Here is an 18,111-nt window from a genome sequence, read left to right as displayed (position 1 = left end):
TTTGGTGACCTGTACACTGAACATATGAGGAGTATAACGTTTAGAATCATCAGAGAACGTAACAGACATTGTTTCTGGCTCCTATCTGTCTCCTGAATATATTAGTATGTGTGTGAATGTGTAAATGAGTTACATTAACTAATAGCACTTTGTAGAAGTTGGCTTTATAAAGTTCAATCCATTGACTTGTTATAGTTCACAGGGCTGAGCTGCCGCCTCCAATATGGCGGCGAAGTCGACGTATCGCAGCAGCCGGCCAACCCGCTCAATGAGGCGTCTATGTATTTATGTCTATGGTGATGAGTGTCAGAAACAAAAGTAAACGTCATCAGGAGATGAAAATATACAAGGGTTTTATGTTGATATTATACTGGTACTGATACTATACTATACTGATACAAAAATAGGCTATTGCAGACCTGAATAATGCACCCATAGAGTGGGTGTCGCAGGGGTAAGGTAATTTTATTGTGTATTTTAAACTCCCAGTGTTTTTAACTTGTCATATGTCTGCTTTTTAGTGTGTATTTTTAATTGTATGTTTTTATTGCATGTCGTGTACACTGGGAGTGTGTGTGCTTTTATTTTGAAACAACCTTGTTCTAGTTGTGACACTCCCAAACGCAATCACTGCACCTGGGAGAGATTGGCAGGACTTTAAGAAAGCGAGCAGAGAAAGCTGGACAGGAGAGAGGAGAAACGAACGTGGAGATGGCGTGACAAGAGGGTGTGGAGGCGAATGGCAGCATCAGAACGGCGGGCACCGGGAACGGTGGCGCCATGATACCAACGGCACCAGGGCACCGAGAGGCGGGGGCCCGGAATGGTGAGCGCCGAGAATGCCAAGGATGGCGGATGTTGTGGCACCGAGAACGCTGGGAATGCCGAGGACGGCGGACGCCGTGGCACCGAGGACGCTGGGAATGCCGAGGACGGCGGACGCCGTGGCACAGAGGACGCCGGGGATGCTGAGGACGGCGGACGCCATGGCACCGAGGACGCCGGGAATGCCGAGGACGGCGGACGCCGCTGCACCGAGGACGCCGGGGATGCCGAGGACGGCGGCAACTTGGCACCGAGGACGTCGGGATGGTGGGCGCTGGCCTGGAGGTTACGGACCGAACCGAGGACGTGTTGGCGCCCCTTCCCCGGTGACAGAGACAACCCCGCTGGCAGCTGTACGCGTGCTGCCGCCTTCCGCCCGCAGATAAGACTTTGAACTGTTTTATCAGACTTTTATCGCCCCTTAGGTTTTAGCTCCTTCATTTTAACTTTTCAGTGCCCCTTTTACTAGCTTCCACGTCTTATCGTTTTATGGACTTATACCTGTGATTTTAACCTGATTTTATTCACTAATAAATATCATTGTACATCCTGTTTGACATTGTGGCTTCTTGGTTTTAACGACTGCTCTCTCGCCTGATTTGAAATGTAATCAATTTTAACTAAACACCTTTATTTTAAATTACATCATTTTAACTTTTTACACACCATATACTCCTGCGTTACACGGGGATCCACTGGTATGCATGTTAGGAAAATGGCTAATGCGTCTAAGTCTGGATGAAACTTCAGTGAGCACTTGCAGAGAGCTCTTTATTTGCTCTGAGGTGGGGTCAACCTGAGATACATGAATTGAGGAGACTGGGATGAGAGAAGGTTGATTTCATGAAGAGACCTCTCTGATGTCTCTGCCTGAGATCAAACAGAGACACAAGAGTTGAGACATCCTGAAACTTCATTGAGAGCTTGATGAGATCTCCTTTGAAACTTACAGGGAGCCCAAGTTGAGATTTTGTGCACCTGATTGATCAACCTGAGATACATAAATTGAGGAGACTGGAATGAGAGTAGATCAATTTCATAAAGAGACCTCTCTGATCTCTCTGCCTGAGATCGAACAGAGACACCAGAGTTGAGACAATCTGAGACTTCATTGAGAGCTTGATGAGATCTCCTTTGAAACTTACAGGAGCCCAAGTTGAGATTTTGTGTACTTGTTTGATCAACCTGAGATACATGAATTGAGGAGACTGGGATGAGAATAGATCGTTTTCATAAAGAGACCTCTCTGAGGTCTCTGCCTGAGATCAAACAGAGACATAAGAGTTGAGACATTTTGAAACTTCATTGAGAGCTTGATGAGATCTCCTTTGAAACTTACAGGAGCCCAAGTTGAGATTTTGTGCACCTGTTTGATCAACCTGAGATACATGATGTCACAACCCGCAGGTCGTGACTCGGACCTCGGGCTTAGTATGTGTGTGAATGTAGTTTTTGTGTTTCTTTTTCCTTTTGGTGTGCTTGGTGGGTTTTGTTTTGTGTCTGTCTCTGTGTGCTCTTCTCTCCCTCGCCTCTGGAAGCTGCTGGGGGGCGTGGTTACTGAGGAGACGGCTGACGCACCTGAAGCTCATCATCGGCAATCAACGTTCCTACTAAAACACAGATCAGCCTTCCAGACCCCGCCGGATCGTTGTATCTACTCCCGTGAGATAACGCCAGCCAAACTGAACTACTCGTGAGCCTTTTTAGCACATTGCTAATTCTGTTGTTTTCCCTGTCTCGCCACAGACACCAGCCCTGAGCCTGAACCCTGCCTGCTTGCCAGCATCTCCAACCTCGAGCCTGGAGCCTGAGACTCACCTGCTCTCACAGACGCCACTGCTACATAAGCCTCAAGCCATATCTGTGTTGCCTTTTCAATAAATTCTCTTGTTACCACTAATTCCTTTTCTGCATCTGAGTCCCTGGTCCCCAGACCTGACACATGAATTGAGGAGACTGGGGTTAAAATAGATAGATTTCATAAAGAGACCTCTCTGATGCCTCTGCCTTAGATCAAACAGAGACACAAGAGTTGAGACATCCTGAAACTTCATTGAGAGCTTGATGAGATCGATCAACCTGAGATACATAAATTGAGGAGACTGGAATGAGAGTAGATCAATTTCATAAAGAGACCTCTCTGATCTCTCTGCCTGAGATCGAACAGAGACACCAGAGTTGAGATAATCTGAGACTTTATTGAGAGCTTGATGAGATCTCCTTTTGAAAGTTACAGGAGCCCAAGTTGAGATTTTACGCACTTATTTGATCAACCTGAGATACATGAATTGAGGAGACTGGGATTAGAGTAGATCATTTTCATAAAGAGACCTCTCTGATGTCTCTGCTTGAGATCAAAAAGAGACACAGGAGTTGAGACAATCTGAGACTTCATTAGGAGCTTGATGAGATCTCCTTTGAAACTTACAGGAGCTCAAGTTGAGATTTTGTGCACCTGTTTGATCAACCTGAGATACATGAATTGAGGAGACTGGGATGAGAGTAGATAGATTTCATAAAGAGACCTCTCTGATGTCTCTGCCTGAGATCAAATAGAGACACAAGAGTTGACATAATGTGAGACTTCATCGAGAGCTTCATGAGATCTCCTTTTAAACTTACAGGGAGCCCAAGTTGAGATTTTGTGCACCTGTTTGATCAACCTGAGATACATGAATTGAGGAGACTGGGATGAGAGTAGATCGATTTCATAAAGAGACCTCTCTGATGTCTCTGCCTGAGATCAAATAGAGACACAAGAGTTGACACAATCTGAGACTTCATCGAAAGCTTCATGAGATCTCCTTTGAAACTTGAAGGGAGCCCAAGTTGAGATTTTGTGCACCTGTTTCTCAGGAGAAAAAACTGAGAAACAGGAGAAATCCGCTCCAGCCCTAAACACAAATTAAACTTTTGACCCAATGATTGTGCTGGATGAAAAATCAAGTCATAGTTAAAATTCCTCCTTAGGGGATGAAGGATGCCTGAACCAAATTTCAAATGACAATCCATGCAAGATTTATTGAGACATTTCATTAAAAAACTTGGAGTAGTCAGGGGATCACTGCAGTCAGCAGGCTTCAGATTGTTCTCTGTGGAAGACACGGGAAAGGTCACATTTTCAGCAATTCATCCAATATTTGTTTACATATGAAGTTTGTTTTGCTAATTCATACTGCAATTTGAATATTAAAAGACAAGGAGAGTGAGGATAAACAGTGAGATATCACAACTGGATGGATGAGCAACAAGGACTCAGTCCAGCTCCCTGTGGAGGACAGAGGACTTCATGATGAAATGAACTAGAGCTGTGGCTCTGCTATAAAACCTGATGAACCAAGCAATGACCATGCAGTTGGTGTTCCCCTGATATGTAATGTTAATGTTGTATCTTTCATCAGAATGTAAAGATTAGAATCCAGATTGTCAACACTGACTTACCCAGATAGAAACACACAGTCAAATGTGTGTGATCAGTTTTGACGTCCTGTGCCTGGGTTATCATATTGTGCATACTCTACTTAAGAGGAAAGAAAGTAGGAATTGTGAACGTATTCCGTCATTTTACAGATGCAACTGTTGGATGACCACCTCACATCCATCTCATTGGACACTGGTGTTGTTTGTTTGTCGTGTAAAAGCAAAGCAGATCAACCAGCATGATTCTAATTTATTGTTAAATTCATCTGCTCATAGAGGGAACTGTCAAAGAGGTAATCTGTATATGCAATCTGTATAGTAATGCAACAATTTGGTTACCATGGTAACACATTTGCTTCTGCACAGAAGCACAGGATTTTTCCCAGTTTAGGCCGTTCCTCTTTACAATAAAACCGTCAACCACAGCAGCCACACAGTAACTCTCCAACCCTGAATTTTATCACTACAGCAGGTCTTTGGCTGTCTCTCTGTGGACAAATAAGGTGTCTTCAGCTGGACACGTGTTAGTTAGTTGTACTGAGTACTGTGTGAGCAAAAAGCACATCAGAATTAAATACAGACAAGCTTCTATTTTTTTTGTCTTTGGTTAAAATCACATGAAATCAAGCAAGCATGAGCCCTGGCAGCCATGTTTTTACTAAATGGGACAGTTCAAAGATGGGTGTGTTCAGAATAGGGGTGTCACAATCTCAATTGTGGGACAGGTGATGATCGAAATTATGTCATGATCTCGACCTTCAAAAAAATGTAGTCAGTAACGTAATCCAAGTACCACAATATTAAAGTAATGTAACTTGATTACTTTAAGTTACTTTTGGATTACCTCAATGCACATGCAATTAAAGACTTCCTCTAAGGAACACATAAAGCAAATTAAATATTTAATTAATTGTAGGGTATGTTAGATTTATTCAGTTTTATTCATTGACTACTAACTATTCTGCTGTATTCAAGAATTACATGACATATTACAATAATAATAATAATAATAATGGTAACAGTTATTATTAGTGTTATTGTAACTACTAGGCCTATTTCTAGTAATAGCAGTAGTAAAACACCCCCACATATAGGATGTGTGTCACTTATTTGTCCCCCAAAATTACCCATACAATTTCCTAATATAATCATGCTATTTTAATACCTTGTTGTGATCTAAAGTGTTAGTGACCCATTTCAGTCACTGCAGGTGTTTCAGGCAATTTTGTAACGTACAAGCCTCACAAGGTGGCAGTAGCTACATTTCAAGTGCCTATGGTGCCCTCGCAAGTCAACAAGATTTCCACGATGAAGTCCGTGCAGATTTTTCACAATAAAAGCCTACTAAGCTATTTATGCTGGAGGACTTTAAATTTGAGACGGACACAGGAAGTGTTGAGTTTGTATTAACAATGTAATGTTGTAATTTTAACAGGGCAAACGGGAGCGAACCAAAACGAGACTTCAAAACTACCAAAAAACCTAAACACGTACCATCCCGGTCACCAGCAGCACCACCCACAGACCCAGTAGTAGTTCCTAGTAGTAGTAGCAGCAGCAGCAGTAGTAGAAACAATGATAGTCCGAGTCTGGTTAACAGGCTAACTAATGTTAACTTTAGCTAACAGAATTTCTGTGTAGCTAGCTAACGTTCGCAGTTTCGCTTACCATTAAATGTTTCTTTAAATTAGATGTGGAGTCCTTGGACGATGGCAGTGTGTGCACAGCTGGGAGACATAGCTTGCACTGTGCAGTGATGTTGTTCCCTCTTACTTCTTTAGAAACAAAGTAATGGCGAAATTTCCACGCAGTGAAAGCATTTTTTTCTCTAGCGCTCGAGTCCATAATGAGCCGTCTGGCTTCACTTGAGAGCAGAGCGTCGTTGTGACTGACTTGTCTGAAGTGTAGTAATGTGTGCACGCGTGCATACGGCATTGCCGCATTGCAGCGTTTCCCACACATTCAATTACGTCCGCCACAAATAGATTTTTCGGCTTTTGACTTGCTCGACTGCTCATAAAAGCAATGGGACTCTGTCTGTGAATGTAACTTGTAGTTACAATTCCGGTGCAGTAGGTGGCGGTAGCCTACTATGCATTGTAACTCCGCCAATAGCACTTAATTCACCTGGTGGGCCAGAAGAAGAAGAAGAAGACGACGACGACGAAGTCGAAGTGAAGGAAGAACGGACCGACCGGATCAAAATACGAGGGTAAGACGTCTTGGCAAACAAGTTCAAAAGTGGTCCGAACAACTCTAACTCATCATGTTATATTAGCATGTGTCTGTATTTATAGCTGGAAGCTCAACATGTCACAGATACATTAACTCACGCTGTAGTGTTAACGTTAGCCAACAGCCGCTAACCGTGGTCTCAACACGTTGCTCACACTAGCCCCTTTCACACTGCTGTTTGCATGCGGGGATCCTGCGCCAATTCTCCGCACCCTCCTCTGTGTGAAAGTTTCAGATGCGGAGAGGGGGGAAATTTCGCTGCGGAAATTTCGCTGCGGCTCTGATCCGCCTCTGGAGGTAGTATCAGGGCCCCATTATTGTTGAGCCGTCCCAGTGTGAACGGATAATCCGGAGGCGCGGAGCGAGGGCGTGTCGGTCTGACAGTCTGATAACTACACAGGTCTTTCACTCAACTAAATGCAGAGAAATGTCCCACAAAGCAACGTTACAGGACCGAACAAAAGTAACGTAGTAACTGTAACTGTCTTTGGCAACTTATATGAGGGAAAAAAATACCACAGATGTACATGGAGAAGCGTATGTCCTGCCGACTCTTCGTCACATTTCTGTCCGAAAAACAGCGTCTGTCACCGGCAAACAACTTTGACTCACCGAGTGTTTGTGATAAAAATAAATCACCGCGACCGTCAGCCCTCCTTACCGAGACTTCAGGGAACTTTCCCCCAGAAAACAGCCTCCATCCCCGCGAGTGAGGGAGTCAGACAGTGTCCAGTTTACTGATGGTGATTATGTATAATTATGTAATTTAGCGCGAAAAACGTAACTTCGTCACTTTCCAGGATGTTTGGTGGGTCAGGATCTCATTCACAACACATTATAACAGCATCCATATGATAATAAACCGTCCGCGGGTTTGGATTAACAGGGGGAACACCTGGGGAGACACCCACGTCATCAACATGACGTATACCGTCACGCCTCTTTAGGAGCCGCAGCGCCGGCTTTCTGTATGAATCACACACGTGAAGGCGGAGAGGCTTTGCTCTGTGTGAATCAACATCGGCGGAGAATTGCCGAACCACCGCTCCGGAGATAATGCGGAGAGGCTGTGTAAAAAGGGCTAGTGCCGCTTAAGGTTAGACGGCACTGTACATAGAGCGGTTCTGCTCGTTAGTAATAAATTCTAATGTTGGATGTTCACTCTGAGGAGCAAAACAAATATTTTCTTTATTGGTGCAGTTTATGACATTAACTTTTTTTTTTTTGATGAATCCTTAGGTGAAAACAGACCTGAGGAATCAGCTGCAAGGAGAACACCTGGCTGCCTGCCTGAGAATCTCCATCAACGGACCTGACCCCAAGGACTTTCCTTACGATAAGGCCTTGCACTATTTTTTTCGGAAGCCCCGAAAAATTCATTGCCCTAACAAAGGGTGCAAAGTCTGCAGGCAGTAGGAAAGAAAGAAGCTATCTGTATATATATCTGTCAATTTATCTAATCTGTATATAAATATGTACATAAAGTGTTGTAATTATATTCCAACTCCGCGTTCTTCTTGGTCATCGCCGCTGCCGCCGCCAGCCCCCGCCCCCCGACCACACCACCACAAATAGATGCCTGTCCTGTGGGAAACACTGCATTGGCAAGTGTTAGATTCATTCATTCACATTTATTCATCATTTATTGTCATATATTTTAATTGTAATCCAACTAATAATCCCAATTTTTTTCCAAATGTATCTGTAATCTGATTACACCTTTTTTTTCTGTAACTGTAACGGAATACAGTTACTGTTTTTTTGTATCCTAATTACGTAACGCTGTTACATGTAGTCCGTTACTCCCCAAGCCTGCAGGTACCCTCTATGACTTCTCTTCTTTTGTTTACAGTTAGTTTCCAATCGACTGGTGAACAGCTTATTGTTTTATTTATATTGTTTATGAATTATTTATATTTGACAATGAGGCCTCAGTGTGGTACATGGCAAACAAATAATGGAGATTATATCACTCGTGCTACCATGTAGACCATCTTTTGAAATAAGAATTGTAATTGTAATGAGTTATTATGGCAATGATGAAGTAAAGTAGACTAGACTAAAAATGGCAAAGCCATCGGTGCTAAAAGAAAAAAAAAGATTGAGAATCGGATAATCATGCCCTTTTAATTTGGAAAACAAATTGAATGAAGCATTTGGAAAATCGTGACAACTCTAATTCCGACCCATAAATACTCAGCACACATGTAATAATGTTGTATTAAGTACTGAGAAGAGGTTGGACCTTCAGCATGTTAACGATGCAGCTGGTGTGGTCCCATCCCCGGAAGCTTTCTGGTTTAAATGAAGCTTAACGATCACAATAATCAGCTGGTTGATGGTCAAGTGGAAACAACTGGGAGACCCAGGAACAGTTGTGTGTCTCTACCCGTGAAGGAAATGTACTCAACTCTGTCCAATTGCACACTCCCCAACAGTGGAAGTCATTAAGGCCATGCTGTGATACCATGCGCCCATCTTATTGTCTCACTGTTAGCCAGAGGGGTTAAAGAGTCCTGCTACCTGTCTGTGTGAGTGTCGCTCTCCCTTCTCTCTTCCTGTCTGTCTGTCTGTCTGTCTGTCTCTCTCAGTGAGAATCCCTCCATTAAGATCCCAGTATGTTGCAAAAGGCACAGAGCTGAGGTGCTCAAAGCTGCCACATATCCTCCATGACAACCAGTGATCGATGACGAATGACGGCACGCTCTAATGAAACCAGGCAAAGGGATTAAAAACAACCCTCCATAACTTGCCAGGCTGTTAATACATTCCCCTGTCGTCGTCCTTCACACAATCTCTCCATTTGTCACCACTGCCTCACTTTTCCGAATCTAAATCTTCTATTTACTCCTGTCTTCACGTCATTGAATATTATATGTATGATTACAGAACATTACAGACATTTGTTCTTTGGTCAGCAAATTAAGCTTCATGTTAAAATGCATCCATTAGAGTCATCAGTAGTGTGCAGAGATGGGACCAAGTCACATATGTGCAAGTCTCAAGTAAGTCTCAAGTCTTAACCTTCAAGTCTCAAGTAAGTCCCAAGTCATTTTTTCTTGGGCAAGTCAAGTCAAGTCAAGTCAGAGGTTATATCAAGTCGAGTCAAGTCAAGTCCTGTACTAGGTCAAGTCAAGTCCAAGTCAAGTCAACTTATTATTGCAATTTAACCCGCAGAATCTGATCTTAATAAAGTGAAAAGACAAGATATAAGTAACTGTCAGTAAAAATCAATGGCCAATGTGTCCAACCTGTTTAAAAAATGACAATACTTTGGATTTGCATTGTAATTACTGATATTCAGTAAAATACATAATGGAATCAAACAAAACAGAAATTTACATTTACTCAGCTGTTAACCCAAATCAACTTCATATGCTGTTTTTTTAACTAGGGGTTACTTCATTTTAAAATCCTATTTATTTCATGTACTGTTTTAACATATGTATTCCATTTTAAATTATATTTACATACTTTGCTAAGTTTTAAAACCATATTTGTGTCATGATCTGTTTTTAAGCAGCATCTACTTTATTTACTAGTGTTTTAGCTTGTAGTAATTACTTCATTTAGTCCATCTCAAACAGTATTCATTCAACTTCGCAACCTTAGTTACTACTACTACTTTTAGGTGACTTCATCGCTGCAATATTTACTTTACAGGGATGACCCCCGCACACGCACACGCACACACACACACACAGAGGTAGCGGCCAAAATCACGCAGGCGGCTAGCCGTTGCTTAACAGGCAGGGAAAACACTGGGTAATGATTCGGTGTTAGCGGGCTGGTATGTTATTCGTAAAACGTACAGCCAGTCTTGTGATGAACCCGTCGGAAGGTTCGCTCACGTTGTCTGGGGTTGATGTTGGCAAATTAAAAACAAGAAGTTCCACCAAACTGAGTCATTGTGTCTCAAGTCAAGTCAAGTCCCGAGTCATTAACTTCCAAGTCCGAGTCGAGTCTCAAGTCTTTTTTTTTTTTTCAAGTCAAGTAACAAGTCATCAAAACAGCGACTCGAGTCCAAGTCACAGTGACTCGAGTCCCCATCTCTGGTAGTGTGTATCTTTCAGGATGCCCTCTTATTTAGGTTAGCTGAAAATCAAGCTCAAAGCTAATTTTCCAAGCACCACAATCAGTGTGCGAAATACGTGGGGGGGGGGGGGTCTTGACACCCCCGATTAACCCATGAGACCCCCCTGAAAGCCTCAAAAGCAAAATTTGAAGGGGGTCTAAAATTTTGTCAAAAAGATAAATATATATATATATATATATATATATATATATATATATATATATATATATATATATTATTGTCTCTAATGGTCACTAAAATGTTTTTAAGCTCACAATGTCCAGTATTCAGAATTCAAAAGATTTATTCACAAATATGTTTTATTCTTTGCCAGGCGGAGCCAGCCAGTCCTGTGCACTTATGCAAATTAACCATGTGTGCAAAACAGAAGAAAGACTTGCCCAAGCAAAAGCTAAACCAGAGTGTATCACTCACACACTTTGGGTTCACATCCAAAAAGGTGACACTCAGAGGTGAAGAGGCACCGAAAGACGATGCTGGTGCAGCTAGCACAGTGGGCCCACTCGCTACCAGAACAGAGGATCCTCTCCCACCCACTGACTCCCCAGAAGAACAACATGAAATTGAGGTCCAGTGCTCCGAAGATGCAAGTGCCGAGGTAACGTTAGCTGTTACTGCTGCTAGCACAAGTGACTTGCCGGCTGGTTGGACAACGAAGCAGGTGGGCGGATGGAAAGACTGGAACCCTTGGCTTGACATTAAGGCAGGAAAATTGTGGTCTTTAGTGTGTAGAAAAGCTAAAACGTTGCTACTCTCAGAAAAGAGACCAGGTTTAAACCTCACAGAAGAATGGATCAATGCAGATGTTACCAGCTCTGAAGCAAAGAGGCTACGAAAGAAGATATATAAACACAGGGACAGCCAGGCCCAAACTAGGACAGTGGAAATAGCCCAGATGAAAGAGGAAGACACTCTCCCAAGCACTTTCATTGATATAGAGCTCAACAGTGAGGTTCCGGAAGTGAAAATGCCATTCATATTCTGCATATAGATTTTGATTATTGGCCATAATGTCGTAACCATCCAAAGTAGACTTACCTGGAGCTATCAGATTGTCAAATGATGATATATGATCCTGTAGAAGCCACAAGTCCGTATGATATCAATCTTGTTTCGAGAAAAACATGTTTTATTTGCGATGTCATGGATAAGTACTACACTACCCACAATCCTATAGTGCAACAGCGACGTCTCTGATTGGTGGAGCTCGCTGTTACCATGGAAATGTTTACCAAACCCGCAAATTTCATGTTAGCTAGTTACTGCTAACACTGAACTCTATGATCGTTTACCACAGAGCGACCATGATTTCACTTTCTGACCTACTGCGTTCATTTAGTGATGAGGAGAAGTGTTTATTAAGGGTTCAGCCGAACATGAAATTTGCGGGTTCGGTAAACATTTCCATGGTAACAGCGAGCTCCACCAATCAGAGACGTCGCTGTTACATTCGCAATGGTTTATGGGATGAGTAGTTGCTTTACTCTTAAGATAATTATGTACACAGTCTTGTACCTTTGCTTTTTTCTCCGTTTTCCAACATTTTTTTTGCGCCAAATTAAATGTTTTATGGTCACGATTCATCTGCTAGCTGATTGGCTTGGTTCCAGGCCTAAAACTCTTTATATAAGGATTTTATGAAACGTCAATGGAGTAAATGAATGGCAATTTCACTTCCGGAACCGGAGCCGTTAAAAAAGTGGGCGGTCACTGTTGAGCTCGATCGGTCATACTGCAGGCTCTCATTTGCAAGTGCACTGATTGCGTGCCAGTCTCCGATAGGCTATACCTGGCATTTATTCAGTTGATTGCTCTTGTAAGTGCGCCAGATTGGTGCCAGTTGTTGTCGTGTCTGCATTGTAATGCACAACTTTGCCTCTCCTTATTATAAAACAACGTGCCTCCAAACAACTTTAGCCAATGAAACCTCCTATGTCAGTGTTGCTTTACGAATACCATAGCATATCGGATTATCAAAAATTGTTAAGTGTATGCGTGTGTGTGTTGTCATGTAGGCTATAGACTGATTGTCTTGGCTTGCATCCATGAAATATTGTAATGTTATAGGCCTACTGCATATGGAGAAAATTTAGATCGGTATTGAGCATCGATCAGGAGATAGGGACCCCCCGAATATTGACAGGTATTTCATACACTGACCACAATACATAGATATCAAGTCAATGCAAAGACACAAGCGGAAGAGAAAAGACAGAACTTTGCTCATTTGCATGAATTCAGGTGAAGCTGCGGTAGAATCAGTTGCAAATGTTGCAAATGTTAAACTCCACAATACAGATAGAAGACAGAGAAGGAGAAAATGGGTGAATATTTCATCAAAAGCTGGAGTTTTCTGATAAATGTCGGTATCTGCAGTGTGTAAAAAGGCTAGTTTCTGTAGAATTAGCGTACTGGCTGCCTGTGCCAGTTACTGCACAAACAGTCCTGCAGTCAAATTCAAACAAATAAAGGTGACAATTTTGCATTCAGTCTGAATGTGCCTTTATATTCTGTTATTATGATTTGACAGAAATGTATACCTACACAGAACATGGTAAGCTTTATCGCTGTAACCTTTCGTGTTTTGGTTATTTAGGGACAGCACCACAAGCTCAAATGTGCACTAGCAAACACTTTCCTATTGAAACATCCAGCATACATGGAGCAACATTATCATTAATTTGCTGTCATGTTCCTAGCCACATGATGAATCCAAGAATCAACACATGCTCTCTTTCTGTTCCCTCCACAGACTGTGTGGACTTGGTCTCTGTGACGTCGTCCGCAGGTTGATGCGGAGCCTTTGTGAAGCTCAGTGTGGAACTCCGACCATCTTAGAATTGCCTGCCTCTGCCTTACTCATATCATTTAAATGAACACAATTAGCAATAGAGACTAAAACCCACACTGTAAGCACATTCGTTTCTGCTGTAAAGTTGGGTATTTTTTATTATGACGTTCGCATTTGGAGCCGGCCTCAAGTGGCCATTCATGGAGCAGGTAGCATGCAGGTTTACTAGACCTATGTTTGCAGAGAAACAGCTGCCTGTAGTATCTGATGATGATGAGAGGAGGTGAAACAAACCGGTAAGGCAGCACAATGTAAAAAACTGTATTTCACAATGCTAATGCTTGATAGAGCTGACAGTCCAGAGTTGTGCGATAATTATGTCTGGTTTCATTTTGAGTGTATCTTTTATCATTCCACAAGGCCATTTGTCACATTGTTTAAAAGGAAATCTTAGCGCAGCTTTAAAAGTGTCGTTGATGCCATTAAGGTCAGTTAATTTTCTTTGTAGATGACTCATAGTGTTTTGATATCATCTTAATCAATTTAAAGTGCGTTAGTACACTCAAGGACATGAAAGATGCCTTTACAACCACAAATAACCTACTAAACTACCTGTCTGAGCACCAGAGCCATAGACTGTTCACAGATATATAACACTAGCTTAATTAGAGTTACATATCAGTCAGCATTTATGTTTATTACCTGTCAATTCCCTGCTTTCATTAGGTGGGGGATTAATAATGGTGTACCTGTACACAAGATCAGAGAGGAACCTACACATAAAGAGAATGAGGGAGAGCTGAAGGAAAATAAGAACAGTCTCAGTTATGCTTTAATCCAAAGGAGAAAAAGAAAAGCTCCTCTTGACGGATGTGTGGGTGCAGGGCGAAAGAGAGATGGGGGGCGAGATGAAGAAGACAGGGTGAAGGGGAGCTGAGATGAATGAGGGACATAGGCCCAGATGCTCAGATAAATTATTCACTTCATTCTTCAATACTGTCCCGCCAGCTGCCTTTCATTGAGCCTGTCAGGTGCCCACTAAGGATGCCATGGGAGGAGAAGTGTCACTCGAGCCAAGGGCTGAAGAAGAGAAAGAATGCTGGAGACACAGAATGTGTTGCACCAGTTATTCAAAAACCTGTGACTAAAGTAAAGCCCTTCTGAAGTTTACTACTATCTCACAGCTAGTTACAAACTGAACAACAGTCTTCGCTGATGACGCAGGCGGATACAAACCACTTAGACTTTCTCTCAGTCACTCAGCCAGCCTCCGTCTCTCTCACACACAGCTACACACACTGCATTCTTCTCCAAGCTGCATCTAAGAGCCCACACTGTGGTTTCCGTATTCATCAGCCAGTCAGGCTCATTTGAGGAGGCTACAACATGTTTTTCATATTCGGCCAAAAGAGGCCAATTTTTCCATCACTGTTGCCTGGATACATATCCAGTTTTAATCCTACTATAGGGACAGCGGAATCAGACTACCCTTTCCTTTATTCAAGTAACGCCTTGAAATACTAGCAATAGCAGCATAGTCTGTCTCTCACACGCACACACACACACACACACACACACACACACACACATAGTATAAATAATAATAGGTAATAGTTTGATAGAAGAATAGTTTGATATTTTGGCAGAACACCTCTAAGGCTCACCATCTGTCATTGTTCCATCTTGTTTGTTCACTCTATGCAAAAACATGTAAAGGGCCTGGCTGCTGTTTAGGACCTAAACTGTCCTTTAGAGAGTTCTCAGGAAGAACTAAATAGCTAAACAGACAAAGCAAGCATCATTCTAAAAGAAGGTGAACTGCACCTTTAAAACTAAGACATCTTTTCAACATGTAACGACTCACCGTGCTTTGCCAAAGCACAAGTCCAACAGTTATCTTGTTGCTGTGGATTAGCGCTGGCTGTAGCAACTGATAGATAAGGGACCAACGATTTGGATGAATGACCTGCAATGTTCGATCAAACCCTCGTTGAAATCTGAGCAACAACCAACACAAGGCCAGACCAACAACGTGGGATTCAGATAAACAACCTCACTTTTCCTGTTAAGCCCTTCAAATCTCTGACAGCAGCAGTAAGCCCTCAGCCGACTGCCCGCTGTGATTCATATACTCCTTCGCTAAATCTCATCTGATCGTTAAACTTTCTCCTCATACTCTCAAAATAATAAATGCAGCCATTTAACTTTATGGCCTGGCATGTTTCTACCAATAACAAGGCATTATGAGATCCATTTTTTCTGCTGTTCCACTCACCTGATTCATTTGAAGTAACAGAGATGTATCTGAATGTGCACAACTGAGGAGACTCAAACAAATAATTAAATCAAAATCAAATCAATTGTGTTTATATGGCCAAAAATCCCAATCAATTTGCCTCAGTGGGCTTTACAATCTGTACAGTGACAGACATCCTCTGTTCTTAAAAAAAACAAACCTTTAAACAGGAAAAAAAAGATAGAAGACACACCGCCTCCTCTCCACTGTGGTGACCTGGAAGAGGGCAGGCTACACAAGATAGTTAGCAGTAAAACAGAGAAGATCAGAGTGAAGAGGCATCATATTTTACAGAAAAACAGATACTATAAGGAGATTCATTGAGACAGAGACTGACCTGATAGCAGATAGCAGTTCAAGTCAAGGACTAATTAAAGGTTAGGTCAAAGAAGTAAGTCTTGAGTTTAGATTTAAATAATTAAATCAGTAGAGCCAGATTGTCTGATATCAGCTGGGAGGTTATTCTAGAGAAAGAGGGGGCAAGATAAGAAACAGCCCTGCAGCCAGCTGACATAACCCTGGGAAACGTCAAAAGCCCCGAATTCTGAGAGCGTAATGCACAAAGTGGAATATATGATAATCAGACACATACGACGGGGCAAGGCCGTGTACAGGTTTGTATGTCATCAGCAGCAACTTAAAGTCTGATCTGACATGAATTGGCAGCAAATGCAGCGAGGCTAGGATTGGTTTAATATGATAACATATTCCTGTACATGTTAAGGTCATAGCTGCATCATTCTGAACCATTTGAACACTTTTTGTGCTCACACGTGGCAGACCCAGAATAAGGCATTGCAATAATCCAGCCTAGATGAAACAAAGGCATGTGTCTGCATCAGCCATGGTAAAGAAGAAATCAGTTTTAGCTATGTTGCTCAGGTGGTACTGCTATAAGCTGTATTATGACTGTATCTCCTTTCTTCCACACACTTACACAAAGTTAGCTTGGTTTAGCATGGCAGTTTGTTTACAGGCTGATGGCTGCTAATTGCTGTAGCATCAAGGGTCTGGTTTCAAGGGCCAGGACGGCGGTCTAGATGAGAGCAACTGCTGGGCACTCAGGGACAACTTTAATATCCAGAGGGGCTGGAATCCAGGCCTGAACAAGCTGGATCAGCCAATTAGAGCAACTCTGCCAGTCTGGATCACCAACCACACCCAGCCTGTGTGTGTGTGTGTGTGTGTGTGTGTGTGTGTGTGTGTGTGTGTGTGTGTGTGTTTTGAAGCTCTCAGATGTTCAGCCTTCCTTGACAGCAAACAGCATCCTGATCTGAGCTGAGTAGAACTAATTGACATCAGTGGTTTCATGTGGCAGCTTCCAGTCGCCGCCACAAAATGATGCATGAGAAGTTAATCAAGTAGATCTTTAAAACTGTCTGAGCTTTATTAGAACATAATGTCACACTTTTCACTGGACAGGGTCAGCTGCTTGAGCCTGATAGCATATAATGTCTGTGCCAAGGTGCTACAGCATTGTCACTGTTAATATATTTAACACTAAGTGCTTGGAAATGTACCTCCACACACTGCTCCTGTCACACACTGCTACATACCATAAGGTCTCCACAGAGCCACAAGAAGGTTGCTGGGTCTCCTACAAACATGGCCTATTTGATTAAAGGAGAGATAAACAAGTCTTAATGTCTGTCTTACAACAGTCAGGAGCCCACGAGAACACTTAATGATTCCTGCTGTTCACAGAAGATCTCGTCCTTTAAGTTTCCATAATGTAGAAAGTAAGATTTTCATGTCTGTTTTTTTTATTATAGCATGTCTAGGTGCTGTATAAATAATATGTAAATGGAATTGCATTTCTGTAGCACTTTTCCTTTTTCTTCTTTTTACAGCACTTGTCACAGTCACAAACTGATGGCAAAGGCTGCCATGCGAGGTGCCGACCTGCTCATCAGGAGCAATTCGGGGTTCAGTATCAAGGGTACTTTCACGTGCAGCTGGGGGATCCAGGGAATCAAACCAGTGACCTTCAGATTACTGGATGGGTGGTCTGTATTCACAAACTTTGTCTTTAAACCACATCTGGACTTCTGTCAGCTTATGATGTCACAACTATACAGTCCCCACCCTCAGCCACACCCCCAGCATGGCAGTGGTTGCAAGAACATCGACAGAGCTGAAGAAACATTGCGGGTGGTTCCTGCTCAAGCTTGTGAGAGATGACACACAACACCCAAAATAAAAGTAAGAACCTGGTCATGGCCATAATAAACAGTAGAACCTTTAAGTGATGGAGGACAAAATCCACAGTCCTCATTCAGCAGGAAAATACTTTCCAAAGTTTATCAGAGGTCAACATGAGGCTCCAGCAGATGGAGTGAGACAAATCAAGTCCTGTCCTTTTTTGTTTGGAACTGCGTTTTCTTCCACAGTGTTTCATGGCTGAGCTGTCTGATTTATCCAGATTAATATGTGAACCTCAACATTCAT

The 18,111-nt window shown here is 42.4% G+C and overlaps 1 long non-coding RNA gene across 1 annotated transcript; it reads left to right on the top strand.

Annotated features, from left to right (window-relative positions):
- Positions 1-6,282: 6,282 nt before the first annotated feature.
- LOC115571406 (uncharacterized) lies at positions 6,283-7,984 on the top strand. Its single transcript, XR_003981920.1, has 2 exons — positions 6,283-6,457; positions 7,720-7,984. It is a non-coding gene; the product is annotated as an uncharacterized LOC115571406 (long non-coding RNA).
- Positions 7,985-18,111: the final 10,127 nt, after the last annotated feature.

This window comes from Sparus aurata, chromosome 20 (assembly GCF_900880675.1).
Source record: "Sparus aurata chromosome 20, fSpaAur1.1, whole genome shotgun sequence".
NCBI lineage: Eukaryota > Metazoa > Chordata > Actinopteri > Spariformes > Sparidae > Sparus > Sparus aurata.
The sequence above is the reverse complement of the archived record's forward strand: the minus strand, read 5'-3'. Positions and strand labels throughout refer to the sequence as shown.